Raw genomic sequence first — 22,892 nt, 5'->3', positions numbered from 1 at the left:
ATCAAAATAACGGAAAGATCCTTTATCCAGAAAACCCCAGGTCCCAAGCATTCTGAATAACAGGTCCCATACCTGGACTTGTACTAATGTCCCTGTGTTTGACAATGCACACTTCTGTTTTCTTCCTAGTAGTGCTATAAATTCTACTGCAATTTAATTATTATTTTATGTGTCTTAAACTACCAAACATTGATCATGCACTTCTCAGCTGATTGTCTCTCCATAGCCTGCCTCAAACTGAGGAGTCCTTATTTTCTCTCAGTGACATCAGCCTGTTGCTGTGGGAATGGATGGTATTTCACAATGGATAATCTACTAGAACACAGACGGAAAAGCAGACGAAGAAGGAGGAAAAACTAAAAGCAACTGCAAAAGAAGAGAACAAATTCCCAGGTAAGGATGTTTCATTTTCTGAAAAGGGCAGGAACAGGCATAATGTTTTAGTCTCAAGCAGTTTTTAATTATGGCTGCAACCTAAATGATACATTAATACTCTGATAGTCGTGCTAGTCTGAAATGAATCTTGTTAATTTATGAAAAATGACTTAGTTGTGTCTTATGATTTAGTGAGAAATGCAATAGTTGCCTGGCCACTGGTAGCATTAGCTATAGTCTGTTTAACCTCCTTCATTCTCTGACACAAAATAGCTTTGTTAAAAATGTCTACTTACTTTTTCCTTCGCACACATTACAACTGAACGGCAAGTGAAACATGGTACAGTTAAAAAATGGGAAAAGTGCTGTCATTTTTTGAATGTCAGGGATAGGCATGAGGGTAGCCTGATCAATACAGATTTTAAGTACGCTTTGTCTGACAGCTCTAGAATGGAGGGATTGCACTGACTTGTCAGCCCTTATCTGTCTTCATATGTACATGCTAATTGTGCATTTAATCAGTAAGCAATGATTATCTGTGGCAACATCCAAGTGATATGATTAGTCTTGGAACATACGGTAACATTAATGTCATACCATGGGCCAAAAAATAATTTTAAGCTGAGCCAAAATACCTGAAAGCCAACAGATTAGCTAATCAACTGGTACATTGTAGATGGATTTTGTTTGTGGTCAATATTTCCACTTCACGTGCAACCAATTTATACTGAAAAGGCATGCAGGCAAGTTATACCTGCCAAAAACACAAATAATACAAACAGATAAAAGTGTATGGTTACAGACAAACTCATTGTCAGATCTTGACAGTCTATAATAAACACATTAATCCACAGTCATTTTTATTGCTGATCCCCCCTCCCCCACACTCATGAATGTGTGTACATATGGTCAGTAGAAAACTTCTGCCAAGGAAAATAAATGAAAAACAGTATTTCAGTATTAATTATGCTATGTTAAGGCAAACTCATATTTTAGCTCTTACAGTTTATGGTGCTATTTAGCTTTCTTTGGAAAGAAACCCCCCTATCTCTCATCGTATTCCTGCTTATTGTATCTTCTATTTTACAGCTTTTATATTGTCTCATTGAGGCCTTAAATATACCTGTAGAGCAGAGGGTCTCAGTCCATTCATCAAGGCCTTCTATAGTTAGCAAATACTCATTTGAGTAAGACCACACAAATGAAACAACAATTAAGGCCACCAAAGTCTACAAACATTATTGTTATGTATAGTTTTACATTGTCTCCAAAATAGAAGGTGAAAAAACTCCTGAAAAAATACAGAACAATGTCTTATTATTCAGTAATTGAACATCAGTATTTCTTGGGCCATATCCAGCCCACACCAACATGTTTTGTTTGTGTGCTGTATTATAATAGAGCCAGTATTATAATGTAGTCTGTTGTTATTTGAATAGCTAAAAGTTGTTTTGTTGTCATATGTTCCATCAACAACTGACATTATGAGATATAAGATATGATGATCTTAATGATATTTTAGTAACATACAATTCAAGAGTTTCCAGTGTCCATAATTGTTAATTATATGTACTCGCCATTGGTGCAAGCTGTGTCTTCATATTTGGGATAAACCATCATTTTTACTGGCCAGGCAACACTATCTGTAGGTCATCACACCCTCTGCTGCAGCTGGAACACCTTCTTCTCCTATTGAAGTAGCTTCCTGTCTGTCTCAGATACAGCCACTTGTACCTAATAAATGACATGGGATCAGATGGGAAAACAAAGCAACTATAAGTTGTAAATTACATTACTTATTAATTTACATCCTGCTTCAGGGAGGAGCATAGAAATTAAAACCAAGTTATATTAAATTAAACCGCTTATGATGTACAGTGAGTTTTTTTCCCAAGAAAGCATCAAACATGATTCAGCATTGGCATGCAGATCCCCGCTGTTCTGTGCACACTTCACACTTTTGTTTCTAAAAAGATAAAAAGGTAAATATTTGTATAGCCTGCTCTGCTGCTCAAGAGACATTGAAAAGGTTGTATGAGTAACTACTTATTTTGTAAAGCAAGCACAGTTTAAAATAGTTTTTTTTATAAGCGATTAAGAGAAGGTATTTTCTACTTTCAGGGCTTTGCCATATAATAGAAGGTACCAGCTCTGCTGTTGCCAGCTTCATAGGTGGTACTAGTGAGAAAAATAAATGTAAATAATCTCCTTATATTCAAAATTGCCTCATTACATGATATTCTTTATGCTTTCAGCACAGCTTAACTCCAATTAATTTGAGAAATTATTATGTATTGGGATAAATACACAAGGAATATTTGGAACTATATGCTTATCTAATACATGTAGATTTGCATATGAATATATACAGTATGAATTTTTTGGCTGCTTAAAGCCAAAGTCTATTGGCTATTGTCTAAGCAATATTGTCTAACCTATAGCGGTTTACGGACAACAAATTTATCATGCCAGAATTGCCATGTTTTTAGTCACCTGACTAATTTCACGTATACTCAATAGGGGTTTTATTCCAACAAAGTTTATTTGGACCATTCAAGACTAGAAACAATCTACTAATAAGCATTAATAAAATGCAATGCTGCAATGTTTATTATGTTAGCACAGCATACTTTATGGCAAAGATATACAGGTATAAGACCTGTTTTCCAGATTGCTCGGGACCTGGGGTTTTCCAGATAATGGATCTTTATACCTTAAGTCTACTAGAAAGACATGTAAACATTAAATAAACCCAAGAGCCTGGTTTTGCTTCCAATAAGGATTAAATATATTTTGGTTGGATCAAGTACAAGGTACTGTTTTATTATTACAGGGAAAAGGGAAATCATTTTTAAAAATTTGGATTATTTGGATAAATTGGAGTTTATAGGAGACAACCTTTCTGTAATTTGGAGCTTTCTGGATCTTGGGTTTCCAGAAAACGGATCCCATACCTGTACTTTAGAAAATGGAGTGTAATCTATTTACAAACTTAATAAAATAAATTCTATAGGTGTGGTTTTTTTTGTTATGGAAACTTAAACTTTCATGAATGAAACAAAAATGGTGTGACCCAATGTAAGACTGTGAAACAAAATATTACTAATCTAGATTTTATATAAATCAAGTGCTTTCTCTAGTGAAATATATTTTTGAAAATCTTGTATGTTAAAATACAAGTTTGAATTTAATGAACATTTTTTTAAAATAACCTAGTGAACATTGAAAAATGTATAAATTATTATATTTATAAAATTAGGACTTTTCTAAATATTATTTGTATCCTGACTTTCATTTATTCACCAATTTCCTTTTACAGAGCCAGTGTTTATTCTTGCTTCCCTAGACAGTTTATAATACATTTTCAAGAGCTGTTTTGTATGGCAAAATAGATTTTTAATCATTAAACAATGTTCTCTGCAATGTGAAACCTAAAGTAACAATTCTCCATCTCAAAAGCCTGAAGGAAACTGAAAGACCTGTTTGTAATCAGACATCTTTAAGTGCCCTTCATTTAAACTGAATTTGTGTAGGAGAGGATACAGCAATGCAGACAATTATGGACTACACAGGTTTGCAATTTAGCATACTAATAAGAGTATTAAGTACTAATGTTTTTGCTCAAGTTCAGAATGAATAAGATACCTCTAACATGTTCAGCATTCCCAAGCACCCATTTAACTGATATATCAAATTTAAGTGTGTAATGGTCAAGTATAATGTTGCTAGATGGTGTGCATACATTTCCAGTTTATGAAAAGCAGCTGTGGTCTTTAATTGCAACTACAAATGGGATTATAACACTTTTATTTGTCTAGAACCTTACCATTGCTTTGTAAATGGAAAAAATCACCCTCTCCTATTGTAAATCTATTATCCACAAGTAATACTAGATCCATCTCCATGGTATTCACCTATCTATGACCAGATGAAGGTTTATGTGTAAGACCAAAACGTGGAATAATGAACTTTTTTTTGCATTTACATTTTTGGTTGGCTATTCCTTAAATCCTGAGTGCTGTTCCTTTGTATTTTTTGTACTAGCGCTAAGGTTTTAATGTTGCATACAGGGTGCACCCTTTGGACTTTTGTCCAATTAAATGTATAAATAACCTGCTTATTTTTAAGATACAAAATCTTATATTTATTAGTTTTGAATCACCCCTCTTCCAAGTTATTAACAAATACTTTAAAGCAGACCTGTCAACTGCTCATAAAAAGCTGCATAATGAAAGTCCTTTGCAAATGAAAGATGGAACACAAATTCTTTTATCCATTAAAACATCCATACCCGTTACAAGAGTGTATAATATTTGAGCTGTCAAATAATAATACCTGTCCCGCCTCTATTCCTGAGGCATAAAGGCGGGGCAGTCAATTACTTTCACTTTCCATTTAGCAATTCCTACATGTCACTGCACTCTTCAAATTTCCCCTTCCCTCCTCAGGCTCTTTAATTTTGTAGGACACTGTGTTAATCGCCCAATTTTAATGTAAATTCGAATGTGAGATTTATCACAGCTCGACCATGGAAACAGTTCTAATTCGAATATTCGCCACCTAAAACCTGCCGACTTAATTTACAAGTCAATGACAGAGGTCCATTGAACCATATGAATATTCTAATTGCCTTCCTGCTATTCGAGTTTTTTTCGGAGGGAAAACTCGATTCAAATTTGATTCGGGTCGGGATTATTCAATCGAATGTTAGACGTTCAAAATTTTTCTTAAAAAAACTTCCATTCGAATTGTGAGTATATTAGAATTAGAGTAAATAAAATTCATACACATTCGAAATTCGTCCTTTCTTAAATGTCGATATATCGCCCCCCAAGTCTCTGTAATGAATCTTTTAGCTAGTTATCTGCCTGTGCATTGATAACTCCACAAATAAAAATAGACCGTAATTTAAAAGTTAATGCTGCACTGTATAGAAAAACAAAATCTAAACAGACTCCTACTAAAACACAACTGTCCAACTTTCTATTTGCTATATAATCTATGTTTGACATAATCTATTTATAACACATTCCCTAAGGCAGGGATCCTATTTTTTTGACCCATGAGCCACATTCAAATGTATAAAGAGTCGGGTACTGCACAAGATTCCAAAACGTTTCATTGGTTACCAAATAAGGGCTGTGATTGGCAATTTGGTAGCCCCTATGCGAACTGTACTTTTTGGCCGTACACTTGGTTTCTGTGCAACCAAAACCTGCCTCCAAGCCAGTAATTTAATAATAAGCACCAGCTTTAACACTGAGAGCAAAATCTAAGGGGTTGGTGAAAAACATGTTGCTCACAAGCCACTGGTTGGGGATCACCGCTCTAAAAGTGGCCATAGACGTAACAATTACAATCTTTCTTGGAAAAGATCTTTCCTAGAAAGATCGTTTATTTCAATACACTCGTGTAGAGCTGAATCGTCAGATATACAGGTAGAAACAATAGAATTCTACCTGTATCTGATGATTCAGCACTAAGAACGGCCGATGTTCAGGTGCCTTCACCAGATCAAAATGTCCAGCCCGATCGAAGAGCCCACCCATATCCAAGTCTTCTGCCGATATCGGTCGGCTCTTTTTCCACCATACACGCACCAAATATTGTACGAAAATTTGTTTCGTACAATATTATCTGTGCATCTATGGCCACCTTAAGGCATTATGAACAAACCTTCAATAACTTATATGGGTCAAACTGTAAAGGCCTAAATTTTCAGGGTAAGATCGTGTTTGTCACAGTCGGCATCCTAAATGCAGAACCTTTAACAGCCGCCTTTCACCTCGGGAGCAGCCCTCGGCTAATCGGATGCCGCCAGGTCTTATTAAAGGAACAGTAACAGCAAAAACTAAAAGTGTTTTAAAGTAATGAAAATATCATGTAGTGTTGCCCTGCACTGGTAAAACTGATCTGTTTGCTTCAGAAAAACTCCAATAGTTTATATAAATAAGCTGCTGATTAGCAATGGCGGAAACTGAAAAACGGCATAGGATAAATAATGGATAACAGATAGCATTATGTTCTATAGAGCTTATCTGTTATCTGCTGTGTAACCTGAGCCTTTTCTCCTTTGAACAGCTGCCCCCATGGCTACACAGCAGCTTATTTATATAAACAATAGTAATGTTTCTGAAGCAAACACAGCAGTTTTACTAGTTTTACTAGTGCAGGGCAACACTGCATTATATTTTTATTACTTTAAAACAATTTCATTTTTTGATGTTACTGGTCCTTTAAGAGAGGTGCCAAGCGAGAGGTTCTGAATGAGCAAAGGGGCATGACGGTAATGCAAAGTCTCTTAGGCAGATGGTCACGGTACAAAGCGTAGATAGAAAGCGTAGTCAGATCAGGCCGGGTCGGGGCAGGCAGAGTACAAATCAATCAGAAAAGGATTCAGATACAGCGGAGTCGGTTATCAGGCAGGGGTCAGGATACAGAAGTTAGGATCATCAGTAGCAGGCAGGGGTCACAACAGAGTATCAGAATGCAGAAGCTTAGATAGCACAGAGGCACCAGGAACTCACAATGAGGAAACCTATAAAGGCAGTGAAGAAATGTATATTGGCCCTTTAAATACATTTGAAATTCACGCCATTGCGCGCTGGCGTTAACATGCCAGTGCGCCTGCGCCTACAACTACAGAAGGTGCACACAGACGAGCGGCGAGGCGGCGCCCCCGCTGCACCATTGGATCACCAGGGAAGCAAGTTATTACAATGTTACTTTTTAAATGCTGTGATTACATCATAGTTCCTCCTCATAATCTTCAGGGCTATGAATACAGTGTTATAGGTACACAGTAGACAAGTACGTACCTATGTTTATTTGGTTGTGGGTTTATGACACTGACGATCACCCTCAATCCTTTAAGAGATATTAGTGGTCAAACACAAAGCAAATTGCTACTCTTTTAAGCAAGATGACTTGCTTCTCTGTATATAGATCTTCAATATGACAGGCCAGGTTAGATTCTTATTAAATGTGTATATTTATGTTTTTTTTGCCTCTACTCGGAGGTTAAATAAGGCAACAAATTGTTTTTGAAATTAAATTTTAGTAGTACTTTTCTTTTTGCATGTGTTCTTAGATCAGAGGAACATATTTCCGAAAATAATGTGAGATGTGTTTGTTTCCTTCTGATTCCAACGTATCACTTGATTAGGTTTTATGGCAGTGATTTCACAACTGAACTAGACCTTAAGGTGGGCATAGATGCAAAGATCCAATCATACGAATTGGTTTCATAACCAAGTTTGGTGTCTGTGCCATCACATATTAATATATGCAAAATACCTTTATGCAATACCTATATCTTACATAAATTTGAGATTATTTTTTTGGTACAGTGGCACTTTATTCTCCCTGTGGTAGTGACATAACAGTAGTAGGAGCAGCCCTTAGCCCGCAGGGAAGTATCTTATGTATTCTGTGTATGTTTGTAGGGTGTATTGGGGTCTCTAAAACACATGGCGTGGAAAAGGGGCATATATATTTTTCATCTGGGGGACTGGAGATGTAAAATGATGCTTTTTGTATCCTCTTGGGTAGGTCTGCTCTTTATGATTGGGGAATGATGTTGGTATTACATGCTATAATCCTCAAGACTTTTAACAGTGTACGAATAGAATGATTAATCAAATTTCAGGGACAATTAACTTATTTCAATTTGATTAAGATGAACTAATTTAATTGGACTATTTATGAATTCATGTATATACAAATTGTTTGGTATTTCTATGATAATTTTTGGTATTTATGAATTTTTTGTAAAATTTGAATTTATTATGTAATTCATTAAATAAAATGTAATAAATTAAGATAAAAAATACAGAGTGGGATTCTTGAGATACTTTTTCACTATTAAAATTATTCAAATTTCAGTGTCACGCACTGGCAGAAATCAGCTGGCTAAGTATAATCTTATTGATGCGGGTGTGTGCACAACCATTTATATATCTCTATTTGATATAAAAACATTTTCATTACATGCTATAATGTTTGAAACTTAAGACCAGATTCAATTCAGCGAGAAGGTTTGTCGTGAAAAGTTGCAGACAATTTGCCATGCACTTCATTCCAGAAAAAAACTTCTCACTTTTTATTATGTGAAATATCTATTGAAGTGTATGGGAAAAATTGGAACCGAATTTGGAGAAAAGTTTGTATCCTCAAATTAAGGGGCCTATGTAACATTCAAATTTCTTTTTTTAATTGTAAAAAACACAAACAAAATTGCCATGTAAAAACTGTTGCAGTCCTATAGTCAATGGAAGCTACACTGATATTTTTTTGCGAGTAATTGCTCGAAAAACATGATTTTTTTAATTGTCCAGGGTTTTTTTTTTTATCGTACTTTTTATATTTGGATTTTTTAATAACTTTAATGGCATTTGTGATTTTAGAGAAATAAGGGGAACTGTAATAAAGCTCTAGCATTATTTTGCAAATGTTAAGCGCTGGTGAATATTATTGCTAAGCAAAGGTTAGCGTTAACACGTGCTCTGGAGTTTTGTTAAATATTTTGTTGCATAGTTAACATTTTGCAATTGCTACATTTTATTATATACACTGAGCACTGAGTTTTTTCCAACACCAGGTTTTTTCGAGTTTTGATAAATAAGGTAAAAATGTGGATGGGAATTTGGTTGAAGTGGTTTCCATAAAATAATGAGAAATTTTTGTAAATAACCCCCTTTAGTGTTGGTTTTGTTGGTTTTGAAACTATGATGTACTTTCATTTAAATCAATGTTCATTTCCCATTTACATCCATCTAGGATCTAGAGTTCCATCTAGAGTTCCAGAATATAACTATATTGACATGAATACTAAAATGCTATATCATAACCAAATGTGACATTTTAATGTACACAGGCAGTCCCCGTTTTACGTATGAGATAGGGTCTGTAGGTTTGTTCTTAAGTTAGATTTGTATTTAAGTTGGAACAGGTATAGTACATTTACTTATTAAATGCAACTTAGACAGATGTCTGTCTTAACATAGTATTTATTTTTATCTTTTTGTGCTCCGCAGTAGACAACACATACCATAGATAATAAGGGCAGGTGGTTTATTAAAGCTAAATGCTAATAAAAGTCAAGCAAATCATAGAATGTTACTGTAACAGCCCTCGTTTGTAAGTGTGAGTTGTATGTAAGTCGGGTGTATGTAACTCAAGGACTCTCTGTACTATAAATGAATTCATAAAATAAAAAGTATTTATTGTTAAGGAAAAAATTTTTGTGTCTCTGAAAAGGTTTTAGTTATTATTGTGTGTTTGCATGGTTCTCATATCCTTTTTTCCTTCTGGTTAAACTCAAAGGCCCTATATTTTTTTATGACAAAGATTGTATATATGCACATGGCGCTCTTCTCTGACAAGACAGCGCAGGATCAGTCACCATTTTTCATAAAATTGCATTTAATTTACATTGTCTAGGGAAGATTTCGTTATATTCGTCTATGAGAGTAGAGAGAGAAAGAAAGAGAGAGTTAAGAGACACAACAGAAACAAAAATTCACTGAACTTGTAAAATACATCAATAAATGTATTCTGAACCTCTGTTGTTGCTCTTTAATACTTTAGTTCGACATATATAGGGGAAAATAAGACCCGTAAAACAGATACGTATATTCAAATGCCAGATAATACCTTATAGTTTATTGAAAGTTAAGTCAATTCCACATAAAGGTTGACATTAGATATGTTCATTGATAACGTCAAACTGTACTCAGGAAGGGAAAATAAAGACAAAAGTACTGTACTGTAGATTGTACATGGTGCTAAACTTCTTGAGGACTGAACTGTACAGATGAAATTGATTTAACAAGACCAAGTTGAAGCAAGGGATGCAATATTTGTAATAAAAAATAATCAACATATAGGGGAAGGTTCAAATGGTACAGTAAATTCAAATTTTCTATTTTTTTTTTTGGTCAAAATTCACAATTTTGAATTTAAAACCACCAACACGAATTTGAATTTCAATGTGAGATTTATCACACCTTGACCCTGGAAACAGTTCTAATTTGATACTTCGCCACTTAAAACCTGCCGAGTTCATGTAGAAGTCAATGGCAGAGGTCCGTTGAACCATTTGAAGATGTAAATAGCCTTCCTGACATTAAATTAAACTTCAGGTCGTTCCAATTCAATCGAATGTTAGACGTTCAAGTTTTTTTATACATAACCTCCCATTCGAGTTGAGCTGTAAATAAATTCTAATTTATTAGAGTTAAAAAAAATTTACATCACCTTTGATAAATAACCCCCATAGATTTAAGATCAAAGAAGGACCTAAGTATAGTTTATATAGATTTTAAAAGCTCTACTTTTCATAAACGAATTGAAGAAAGCAGAACCATGCCTTAGAGTTATAGGAATTATAGATGTTAAGTGAAATTGTTGTAAACATACAAATTCATTTCATATGCAGGGATTATTATTTTCAGGTACAGATCCTGTTAGGGGTATATCATACTGTTAATAAGCATAAGAAAAGCCAACTGCCTTATCCTCTGCATACAAAATAGTTTCCCTAATAACCATAACAATTGCATTGGTATTCATAGGCTGCTATTCATAATCACATCCATTAAGCAGTCTGTGTGTTTATTAATCTAATAATAAAATACTGCTCTGTATTAACATCCACTTCAGAAAATATTGCTGTCTATGTTTCCTGGCAACTGGCGGGAGTGCTGGTACTTTAGTAATTAGCAATTCATTTTTTGCATAGGCAAGCTGAATTTACAGTATTATCCCAATTCTTGCAAATGTTGGAATCATTTAATCTTAACAAAAGCAGTAGGGCGGTAAAAAAGACACAAAATGACTCTGTAGGAAATTCATTTTATTTTGTTTTTCACTCTAAAAGCAACTGGACATGCTGTAATCGTGAAAACTTTTCAATTGAGTATCAGTAATTTCCCATCATTTGACATTCTTTGGGCAACAAACCATATAAATATAGAATAGGCATTTAAAGAGCAGTCTTCCAAATCAGTCATGTAAAATCAAGTAAATGTTTATTTATATACACCTAGAGGTAAACTAATGCTTTTTGTGTTAATAAACACTAGGCTAACTATGTTTAGTAACACAAAAAACATCAGGCTACCTCTGTGTTTATATAAATAAATATTTACTCTGCTCTTTGAGTGCCTGCTCTCCGTCTACATGGTTAGTAATGCTCCCCAAGCTGAAGGTTCAGTCGGGTGCACCTGGGCCTCTTCCACTATGTGGTGACTCAGTTTATTTATTTATGGACCCCTTCCCAGTGTTTTCAATCTTTTGGCCAATGTACCTGGTTTAATAGCAATCACTTTGCTACTTGTGCTATTTCCAGGTCAGCTAGCAGCAAAATCTTTACAATACATCGTCCATGGGCTTTTAGTTTATCAGTTGTATCAGTTATTGTATTATGTCAATGGCAGAGGTCCCTATCTTATTTGAAAGTTTCTGTTGCCCGCTCTGAACAAATCTGGAAAATTCAGGCTTTTTGGGAAAAAATCATACAATTCAGGTTTTCGCTCAATCTGATTAAATTGTGTATTTTTAATAAGGTCCAATTGTGGATTCTTGTTTGGTCGGGCATTTTTTCATTAAAATAGTCAGAAAAATATGGATTTTTATAAATAATAAAATGTAGGTGTTACATCCCCTCTTTATTTTTAGGAGTGGTTATTCCAGCTAGATATAAAAGGCATCCTTAAAGCTTCTTTGTTACATTTGTTGCCTGAGACCAAAATATGCACATTGTTTTTGAAGGAGGGCCACGTTTTCTTTCAGTGTAGATGAGCCTGTGAAGTTAACCCTCCTATGTTGGGACATATGTTTCCTTGGTGGGGTATATTACCCATACTGAGGATTATTTTGCCTTATGATATCTGGTGGACCTGTTAATCAAAATCTGAAATTTTCTCACTATTTTCTGAAAACCACTCTGGCAAAATCAGCATGGACTTCCCCCCTATTTATCAATGTTTTCATGAGAAATTCTTGTGAAAATTGTGAAAAAATCTGAATCGTTTTTTGGATTTGTCACCGAAAAATACAACTTTTTTGGATGTAACACCCGAAACCTGCGACTTTTTCGGATTTGACACCCAAAACCTTGAAATCTTCAGATTATTGAGCAAAACCCAGCGCAGATCAGGATATCTTCAAAATGTCAACGGGACATCTGTGATTGATTCAATATGCATTGACTTCAACATGAACTCAGCCGGTCTGAATTAAAATTTTTGAAAAAAGTGTTTTTCCCCTTTAATGCAGTGAAGAAAATAATAAGTTTTTTTAATATTAATATGACTAGAGAAATTACTGAACATGTCATTAGTAGCAGTCATAAAAGAAGGACAAGGTTCAGGTTTGAATGGAATGAAAATCAGTATTGTTTGTTTCAATTATAGGTGGTGTTGCTTCAACCATAAAGACATAGCTATAAGACAGATAGAGATATGAGTCTGAATTTCAAGGTTGTCTAAATATATCTAGATATCCTCTGCATGGATCACATTGGTATGATAGGACCTAGGGTACATGCTAACCTCTGCTGGTGTCTGACATCATTTTTTTAAATTGGTATTTGAGGAAAAATAGTAGTTTTAACAAAGAAAAAACGTTGGTTTATATTTATAACAACAATTTATCAGAAGTCATGTACAGTATCCTATCATAAGTCGGTATCACAACAGATAGCTCATTAATTCTGCTCCATCTCTGATCACAGTATAACAACTGTGCCCTGATACATTGACAAAGGTGTTCTTATAGGGGTGAACAGGGGAAGGGTGGGAATGGGTGGAGAAGAGAAAGGACAAAAGGAAGGTGAAATGAAAGTTATCAGGTTCCATTTAAGTGTTCATTCTGTACATACAGTATTATATCTTGTATGCAATATCTTACGTTGCATTGCCAGTACCAGATTGAAGGCTCTCTAGATGGGCCCAAGTAAACCACTCCAGCTCCCTTTCATAGATTCTATCTAAAGGTTTGTCTTTAAATGATTCCATTGCTCTAATCAAGTTCACCTTTGTTATCAATGTTTGCACTCCTGGAATTAGTGGTTGTTTCCAGCTTTCTACTAATAGAGATCTTGCAGCTGTAAGAATGGCAGTATCCAGTTTGCAAGATTATTTGGAGGGTATGGCTCTAATTTTTATACCTAGTAGTAATGTGTGTGGAGTGGCTAAGATGGTGCAGTGTAGAAACTCAAAGAGTAGAGTCGTTACAATCTTTGGTGTCTGGCATCTTAAAAGAAACATGGGATGTCATACATGCTGTTGTTCACCTAAGCCCTTTTGGTTACCTGACTTTGGTGACAGGCAGCATGTGTTTTAATATGGACCAATAAAGATTTCTTTTAACAGACAGTCTGTTGTGCGGAGCTTCGCTTTTCCTTCTCTTTGGTGACACATTGGCTGGTTACCTGCAAGATGTTCTAGCTGAGCACTTCTCCTGACTGAACCATACACCTCTGCCTCACACTTATAGGCGTGTAACAATCTCCCACTTCATAATTCCAAACTACAATAAAATGTTAAACATTATTGTGGTACTGACATTCATTAACCCCAATGTACACTTTAAGGGGGTTATTTACTAAACTCTGGTCAAGCTTTTTGGGGCAAAACTAAAATTTTTCCTTTTTTTTTTTTAAAAAAAAATGCTGCAAAAAGTCAGAATCCAAAAATCCGCCATCTCAGACCTGCCAAGGCTATATATAAGGCAATGGGAGAGAACCCTGTACTATTTGGAAGTTTCTGTGCTCTGCGCTGTAATTATCCCGAAAATCAGACTATTTCGAGCTTTTAAGGCAACAATTTAGAAAAATTCAAGCTTTTCGGGAAAAAGCCAGAAAACTTACGATTTGGGAACAAGCTCAGAAAAATCGCATGCTTTGGGGTTTCACTCAATTTTATTGCGTTTTTCCCCAATCTGATTGAATCAAGCTTTTTTAATAATAAATAAGGTCAAATCGTGGATTCTAGTTTAGTCTGACTTTTTTAAATAAACAATTCTGGATCTTGATAAATAATTGTTACGATTGGTATCCCGAACCTAGAACAAAACCCCAATGTCCAGATCTCGGCTCACTGTTCCTCCTTTATAAACCACCCTTTGGCTTTGGGAGGAGCTCTCCTCTACTCGGGTGCCGTCAGGTCTTAATATGAGAGGACCAAGGGAACAGTTCTAGGCAAGCAAGAGAACCGCACATTAAATGTGAAAACAGGAGACGGTATCGTAATCGAAGTCACAAGCCAGGTCAGTTTACCAAATGGACATCGCAGTACAAAACAGGAGTCAGAAGCATAATCAGGTCACAGGCCCAGGTCAAAATACCAGAGGTTCAAAAACAAATTGGATATCTCCTTGGTGTAGTAGAGTCAATTGCTCAATCATACAGTGGTGGGGTTCGCCAGGTCCACATAAACTTCAGGATGCACCAGAGGAAGGACCCTAGAGGTCCGAAACATGTAGTGCTTATGCATCTTCAATAAAACACAACACTGCATTGTAACCGGCTCTCCAGTGGAATTATTATTATTTGTATCCAAAATACCAGAGGGTTTCAGGATCAGAGAGAATGGTTAAAGACAGGCAGGGGTCAAAGACAGGCAGCAGACAGGGCTTGGTCAAGAACAGGCAGGGTCAAACAGGAGTAGAAACACAGAATAATTACACCCAGGAACTAATAATTAGACCTATATGTTGGGCAAAGAAAACTACACAAAGAGCCACAGGTGATGTCACATTCGACACTTTCCAGACAAATCCAGAAATAGGCGAATGGCGCAAACCGGGAAAAATGCGCATTCAAGAAGAGATCACTAACGGAGATGGACACATCCCCACTGAGGGTGCGAGGGGCCTCCCCCGTCGCACCCCCACTAGACCACGGGGTGAGTTCTCACACTTAACCCCCTAACAGTTACATACATCGAGCCTTCGTAAATCTATGCAGGAAATCAAACTCGGTTTGATTTATCACTTCCAATATTTGCAAGCACAGGACCCTAATTATATAAGGTAGCAAAGAATCATTCTTATATTTGACAAATGGTGTAACTACATCCAGCAGCTTCCACTGGGCCCAGTGAATTTACTAACAATTCCGATTGACCAAGCAGGTAAAATCGCGACAAAAAGAATTTTTAGCATCTTTGGAGTATAATAAATCTAGAAAAATAATTTGGATTATTTTCCCCCTTAAAACTCGACCAGAAAAATGTAAGGCTTCATAAATAGGCCTCTATATCTTTATTTTTGTGATACTGTTTTACATTAGACATATAAATCAATAACTCCAGTTGGCTCCTAAGGTATTTTTGTTCCTCTGAAAACAAATGTTCCTTGTCCAGATGCTCTGTTCGAAAGGATTGGTTAAAGAGAATTGATAGCATTAGATCATAAAAATGTTATTCATAGGATTTGTGTTTGTTAAATGTCAAGGAAACAAAACGTAAGAAACACAGAAAGCAACAGCTGTGATAGAAACATGATTCTGGGGTTACTATTACTAGTACTTTTTTCCTGATTGGGAATACAACAAATTTTTTTTACTACAGAATTAGGTTCTCTAACCTTAGCTGATCCCAAAATCCTAGCATTCATAAAGGGCCATTTACTTACACAAGTGCAGTGCAATGTCAGAAGCAATTCACCTTGTTTTTTCCCATGTTGACATCAGTTTGACAAAATTGTCGCAGGGACAAAAAAAGTTGCCATAAGAAAAAATGCTCATTGATTTTAACTCTTTTGGAGTGAGAAAAAAATTGTCACGTGCATAAAAATTGCCGTCATTAAACTATTTTTTGACACCCATCGACTTTAATTCATGTGGACAAAAAAGTTGCCAAGACAAAAATGCATTTGGAGTGAGAATAAATTGTTGCGTGTAAAAAAATGTTGACGCCCATTGACTTCAGTTTGTTTTTTTAAATCCTTCGGAATTCGCTCATCACTAGTGAATTGGCTTCAATTTCCATTTATCCTAATATGCCAAGTTTCTCGGCAAAGGGCTCACTGAGGTTTATACAGATTTGTTGGAAAAGAATCAATCTGGTTTGTAATTTACCATTATTGTATTTTACCATTTGACTAACAAGGCACCAAAACAGCAACTATAATACAGTCTATATCAGTCACTTGAAGTTGAAATTGTGTAAATACTGTAAATATAAACTCCATGTAGCTTATAAATATGATATTTAGCTTTGAGCTAAGGAAGACGTTTGTATTTAGATCTTTATGCATTTAGTACTGATATATCATCCCATAATTGGTTTCCTAGAGATTTATTATGCTAGAAATGTTTTTGGGTCACAGTTTTATAAAGCGCTTTTGTGATATTTTTTTTAAATACCCATATGTAGCAGAATTGTTGATCTTGTAAATTCCCTGTGTTATTGAGAGCTTTCTCAGCAGTTTCAAATAAATTGCAAATTTCATTTTTTGTATTCTGTACCTCAGATACCCATACATCTCAAATACTGACTTTTAACAGCTGCTTTCTGCTGGTAAAACACAGTACCAATATACTTCTTTCTTCAGTGATCATTTACCTACTAAAAACTACTAAACTATTAAAAACTTAAGTCCAAGCTACAATAAATCTGCATCTTGAAAGCCAAGTGTTATTGTTTCCCATGCCTCTTAGTGCATTACAGCTACACTTCATGACTATAAACACTGTAGAAGGTACCAGTTTATAACATTGTTTATTGCATTGCTTTATGTGTTATGTTTTTAAGAATGCATAAAAGGGTATAAAACTGTCACTAATATGATGCAGTCATCACCACATGTCTAAGATGCCAGCTCTGACTAGCACGCACCAGCCATCCCATTTGCAAACTTTTATGAACCCTTTGTTGAACAGGATCCTTTCTTACCAAACATTTAGCAGGCAGTTGATTCAACAGTTGGTATTCATTTATGGATGACATTATGGATGATCTTGATTTGGCACGGCAGAGGACATGGGGGCAAATACACTAAGATTCTTAGTTGCGACAGTGTCCGCTTTGCCGCACTTCTCCAGGCGTATTTTAGCCAGCGCTACGCAAATTCACTAAAATCCGAAGTTGCGCTCAGGGGAAGCGTAAGGTTGCACTAGCGTTAATTCGCCAAGCAAAGTGAAGTTACGCTAGTGATGCTTAATTTGCATACGGCGCCAAATTGAAGTTACAATGGAGGTACAGTATATGTAGCATCACTACACAAGCCTGGGAAACCTTCAAAACAGCAAATAAAATTTTAATTTTGCCCTACACATGTGCCCACTGTATAGTTAAGTTGCCATGAGTTAGGAAATGTAGGGGGGAAGGAGGGTAGCCCCAAAAAAAATCCTTTTCAGTCTATCACCCATAAAAAAAGAAAAAATGCCAGCGTTTTTTGGGACTTAGAAAAATGTTTAACTTTTTTTTGAAGCAATCCCTATCTACTCTATTGCACTTCGCCTGGTCTGAGGTGGCGAAGGAAGTCTGGTGTAAAAGGTAGCGTTCAGAAAAATGTGCGCGTCAGTGAATTTGCGTAGTTACGTCCGTTGCGCAAGTAACACTAGCGAATATACGCCAGTGTCCGTTAGTGAATCGGCAAATTAACGAAAATGCGATACGCTAGCGAATTAACGCTAGCGTTAGGTGCTTCGTCCTTTAGTGAATTTGCCCCATGATCTTAGTACATGTCTGTGATGATGTTTTTTTTCTGTGATGTAACAGAAATATAATGTTTCACCTTTGGCCATTAAAAATGGACTGTTACAATGCACAATATCAATCAACTTTCCTTGGCTTGTTGGTTCAATATCACATATAATCAAATATTTAGTCTATATCCTAAACAGATCACAGCAATGGCAGTGGTTTCCAACAGGAAAAACAAATGCCCTGGGCATAGAGGCGGGGCAGATAATTACTTTCATTTTCCATTCAGCACTTCCTAGTTGTCACTGCTCTGCACATATTCCCCTGTTCTCTTCACCATTAATGTAGCCAGAGCATGGGGATGGACATTAGATCCCCCATTCTGGTGCACAAACAAGATTCTGAGATGATATAAGGCTTGTCTTCATAACAGTGTCCACAAAATGGCTCCTGCCTGCTTGCTATAATTTTGAAATCCCAGATTGAAGGAAGCAAGATTCAAATAATTTGTATAGTGTAATTAAAGTTCATTTTGCTTGACTAATGTGATAAAATAGGATTTTGAATATTATTTTTTGGGTGATGGATCCCCTTTAAGAGAAAGTGATAATTTAGCTATTGACTCAATATAAGGAGTTAAGGGGAGGGTACAATCAAAGAAAATTGAAAGTAAATTGGCCTGGGTTGTGGGGGTGATAGTAGAGTCATTAATGATAGTAGACACTTGTGGAATGTTATTGGTGTTGGGAAAGGAAAAAGAACCATTTTAGGAAGGTTTAATTTAATGTGTAAGATTTTAGTAGTTTTGCAAACCATGACTAAACTTTAAAATCACAAGTGTCATTAAATTTATTAAAAGTTCAAAATTAAAAAAGTATGAACGAAAAAATGCACTGAATGATCCGAAAAAAATAGAATACCACGATAACTTCTAAAAATGTGAGTTTTTATGACGTTTCGTACTGAAATAAAAAATCCGAAAAACCTCTAACTTTGTGATTGGTTTAAAACTAATCAGATCAGCTCTCCTCCCACTGACTTCTATAGCACCTCGTCAATCAGCATAGAGTATCATCAGTATAGAGGTGGTAATGGAAACTAACACTACCACAGATGGAAGTGGGGCAGTAGAAGGCCCGAGCACAAGAAGTCGGCCTGAACCCGCCCACTTCAGGCCAGCCTGCACATCACTACTGGAAACCATGTAAATTGCTTAGCTAGCCTAGGAGGGAACTATACAGAGAGTATAATAAGATGGGGCAAAACCTTTAAGAACAAAAAGAGAGGTAATTGAGAAAATGATACATAGTCTACCCAAGTCTGCTTGGGGATGATGCTTGAGTGTGTATGTACTCTTTTTACTATTGCCTGACACATAGTAAAGACTCTTATTTGTGGTATCTTTGTCTTTTAATGGTAGACGTGAGCATGTTATAATTAATAGGTGAAGCCGAATTAGGACAGGAGATGGTTGAGATGTTAATTTGAGGAAGAGAGATACGACATACCTCAGTAGGTGGACTAGTACCAAGAAAGAAGGAACTGCTGAAAAGAGTTAATAGCATCACACAATCTATAACAAATTGAATGTGGATTGACTGTATGTTACTGAAATAAAGTGTGAACTTGAAAATCACTAATTAATGTAATTGATTCATTATGGTTTCAATTAATACATAGATTAATTTTGTGAAAACCAAAATCCAATGTCATTTTTCAAATTGTTTGAGAAAAAATGACAATTAAGATTTTCATTCATCCAGGTCATGGTATATCTAGTACATATAGGATCCATTATCCGGAAACCCGATATCCAGAAAGCTCTGAATTATGGAATGGCTGTCTCCCATAGACGCAATTTTATCCAAATTTTTAAAAATGATTTCATTTTTATTTGTAATAATAAAACAGTAGCTTGTACTTGATCCCAACTAAGATATTATTAATCCTTATTGGAAGCAAAACCAGCCTATTGGGTTTATTTAATGTTTAAATGAATCTCTAGTAGACCTAAGGCATGAAGACCCAAATTACGGAAAGATCCATTATCTGGAAAGCCCAGGTCCCGAGCATTCTGGATAACAAGTCCCATACCTGTATAGGAAAATTAGAAAAATGTAATTGATAAATTCATGTTTAAAGTGCTAATGGTGCTTAATTATTAGTTGTCCGCTATCCACTAGTCATCCACTAGTCAATAAATTACCCAATTAAAAGGTAACATGTAATAGCTCCTTAAAAATATATATGAAGGGAAAAATCATGAGTTAAAAGCATTTAAAAAATGTTTAGATGTAAATTCATCTGGTATAAACGTGTTAAGGGATTACAGCATATATAATAACTTATTATACTGGTAATGATAAATGATTTCAAATGATAAATCAGTAGGTGGATACCTGGGGTGGTGGAACTGAGGGGGCAAAGGAAGCAAGGGTGAGATGAAATGTGAGCAGAATTTGAGCAGAAAAGTGGTTAAAGTGTAGTTAAGCTAATTATACACAACTAGATGATAAACTTGGCTGTAGCAAGCAATGCCAGTCAGCAGCATCAAGGGCAAATAAGGCTTTGAGCTGTATTAAAAGGGGCATTGATTCACTGCAGGAAGTGGTCATTCTTCCACTGTATAGAGCACTGGTAAGGCCCCATCTAGAATATGCCGCACAGTTTTGGTTTCCAGCGCTCAAACAGGACATTATTGTATCAGAGAAGGACAACTAAGTTGGTAATGGAAAATCTTAGCTATGAAGAAAGATGGCCAAGTTGGGGTTGTTCATACTGGAGAAGAGGTGCTTAAAGGGTGATATGATAACTATGTATAAATATATAAGGGGATCATATAATAATCTCTCTAATGCTTTATTTAGCAGTAGGTCTTTCCAGCTGACACAAAGTCACCCATTCCTATTAGAAAAAAAAGAGGTTCCGCCTAAATATTCAGAAGGGTTTTTTTTACAGTGAGAGCTGTGAAGATGTGGAATTCTCTCCCTGGATCAGTTGTACAGGCTGATACATTAGATAGCTTTAAGAAGGGGTTGGATGGCTTTTTAGCAAGTGAGGGAATACAGTGTTATGGAAGATAGCTCATAGTCAAATACTTGTATAATGGACAGCACCACTCACGATTCTCTTTTTCTTTAAAAAGCCTTTATTCAGCCATGGGCTCTGACCCCAAACAATTCGGCAACGTTTCAGACCGCCATCGGTCTTTTGTCTTGACAAAAGACCGATGGCGGTCTGAAACGTTGCCGAATTGTTTGGGGTCAGAGCCCATGGCTGAATAAAGGCTTTTTAAAGAAAAAGAGAATCGTGAGTGGTGCTGTCCATTATACAAGTATTTGGCTAACAAGTTTTGAGTGGAAACTGTTGGACTTGCATCAGTGTGAAACAGCTTGAAATGTAAAGGTGCTGACTGGATTACTTTGTGAGATAGCTCATAGTAAAATTGATCCAGGGACTAGTCCTACTGCCATTTTTGAGTCAGGAAGGAATTTTTTCCCCCTCTGAGGCAAACTGGAGAGGCTTCAGATGGGTTGTTTTGCCTTCCTCTGGATTAGGCAGGTTTAAAAAAGTTAAAAGGTTGAACTTGATGGACGTGTGTCTTTTTTTCAACTTATTTACTATGTTACTATGTAGATGGGCCATATTGGGCTGATCCAATTGTTTTACTATTACTACACCTTTTTTTTCTTTAGTTCTCTTTTTAAAATGGTTGTACCAGCAAGAATGTCTTAAAGTGATACTGACACTAAAAAGGTTCTTTTCAAAGTACTGATCTTAATTAAAACTTAAATATAGGTCATGCTGATCTTTTTCACTGATAGTTCTGCTTTTGTAAGTAATTGTTACTTGAAGTTCCTTAACCTGGCTTTTTGCCAACCTGACTGTTTTGCCAACTTGACTGACCCTTAACCGGTCAGTTAAGAGTTTCTAATGCTAACGGACTCCTGCTGCACAAATATGGCAGCCCCCTCACAGATGAATGTGGGGGTAAGAAAGGTAATGTAAAATGTTATGATAAATCTAAAAAAATATAATACCACAATAACTTCACAAATTCAATTTTAAAATTCCTTAGTGACTGTCTAACCATTAAAGTTAGGGGGGCTGAGACTGATAATAGGAACATTATTGATCAGTTATCATTTCCATGGGCATGAATGCTATTCGCTTTAGTTAGATCTAAAGTTATGTACATTTGTTTGAAGGAAGCAGCGTTTCGCAATAAGGAGCTCATGATAGTCCTGTCATGGATCGGCAAGTCTCCTCAGAGCCTTATGGGATCAGGCATCTGAATGCTGCACAAGCCAGAGTTCTGGGGATGCCCATGTGCTGCCCACCTTCCACCCTCTCTGAATGAAGTGCAGCTGAACACAGGCAATGCTTCAAACAGAATGGGGTGCAACACTTTAAGTTGAATTGGATATTAAGCATACCATCAAACGAAAGTATGCATATAGGTTGATAACTGCAATATAAGAGATTTACAATCTTGGTTTGAACAACAATTTTTAGTGCATCCCTTAGTGCTTGTTCTAATTCTTGGATTCTGGCTGTGTTCTGCATCTAGAGTTTGATTGGAAATCCAGTTCCAGGTTCTCTGCCACTTAGACAGTGACCACATTCCGTTAAATATTCTAAATAATATCATATTATTGTTGCCAAACAGACCATGTGGAGGCATGGTTCCCATGCATCAAAAAGTGCATTTGCATGTGATTTAGAACAACAGGTGAGATGGAGGCACCCACATTAAATTAAACTGTAAAATAGTCCAAGAAAAATGTTTGGACACAAGTACCTGCAACAACTGCATCCATTTTTGTGGATTTAACCACAATTGTGGTTGTAAAACCGTAATAT

General features: G+C 36.0%; 1 protein-coding gene across 1 annotated transcript in view; it reads left to right on the top strand.

Annotated features, from left to right (window-relative positions):
- Nucleotides 1-255: 255 nt before the first annotated feature.
- esr1.S (estrogen receptor 1 S homeolog) overlaps nt 256-22,892 on the top strand; it is a 111,088-nt gene continuing 88,451 nt past the window's right edge. Inside the window, 1 exon segment of the mRNA NM_001089615.2 lies at nt 256-393. The gene's annotated coding sequence lies outside the window, so the exon portion shown is untranslated.

The sequence above is a fragment of the Xenopus laevis genome, chromosome 5S (assembly GCF_017654675.1).
Source record: "Xenopus laevis strain J_2021 chromosome 5S, Xenopus_laevis_v10.1, whole genome shotgun sequence".
Lineage (NCBI taxonomy): Eukaryota > Metazoa > Chordata > Amphibia > Anura > Pipidae > Xenopus > Xenopus laevis.
The sequence above is the reverse complement of the archived record's forward strand: the minus strand, read 5'-3'. Positions and strand labels throughout refer to the sequence as shown.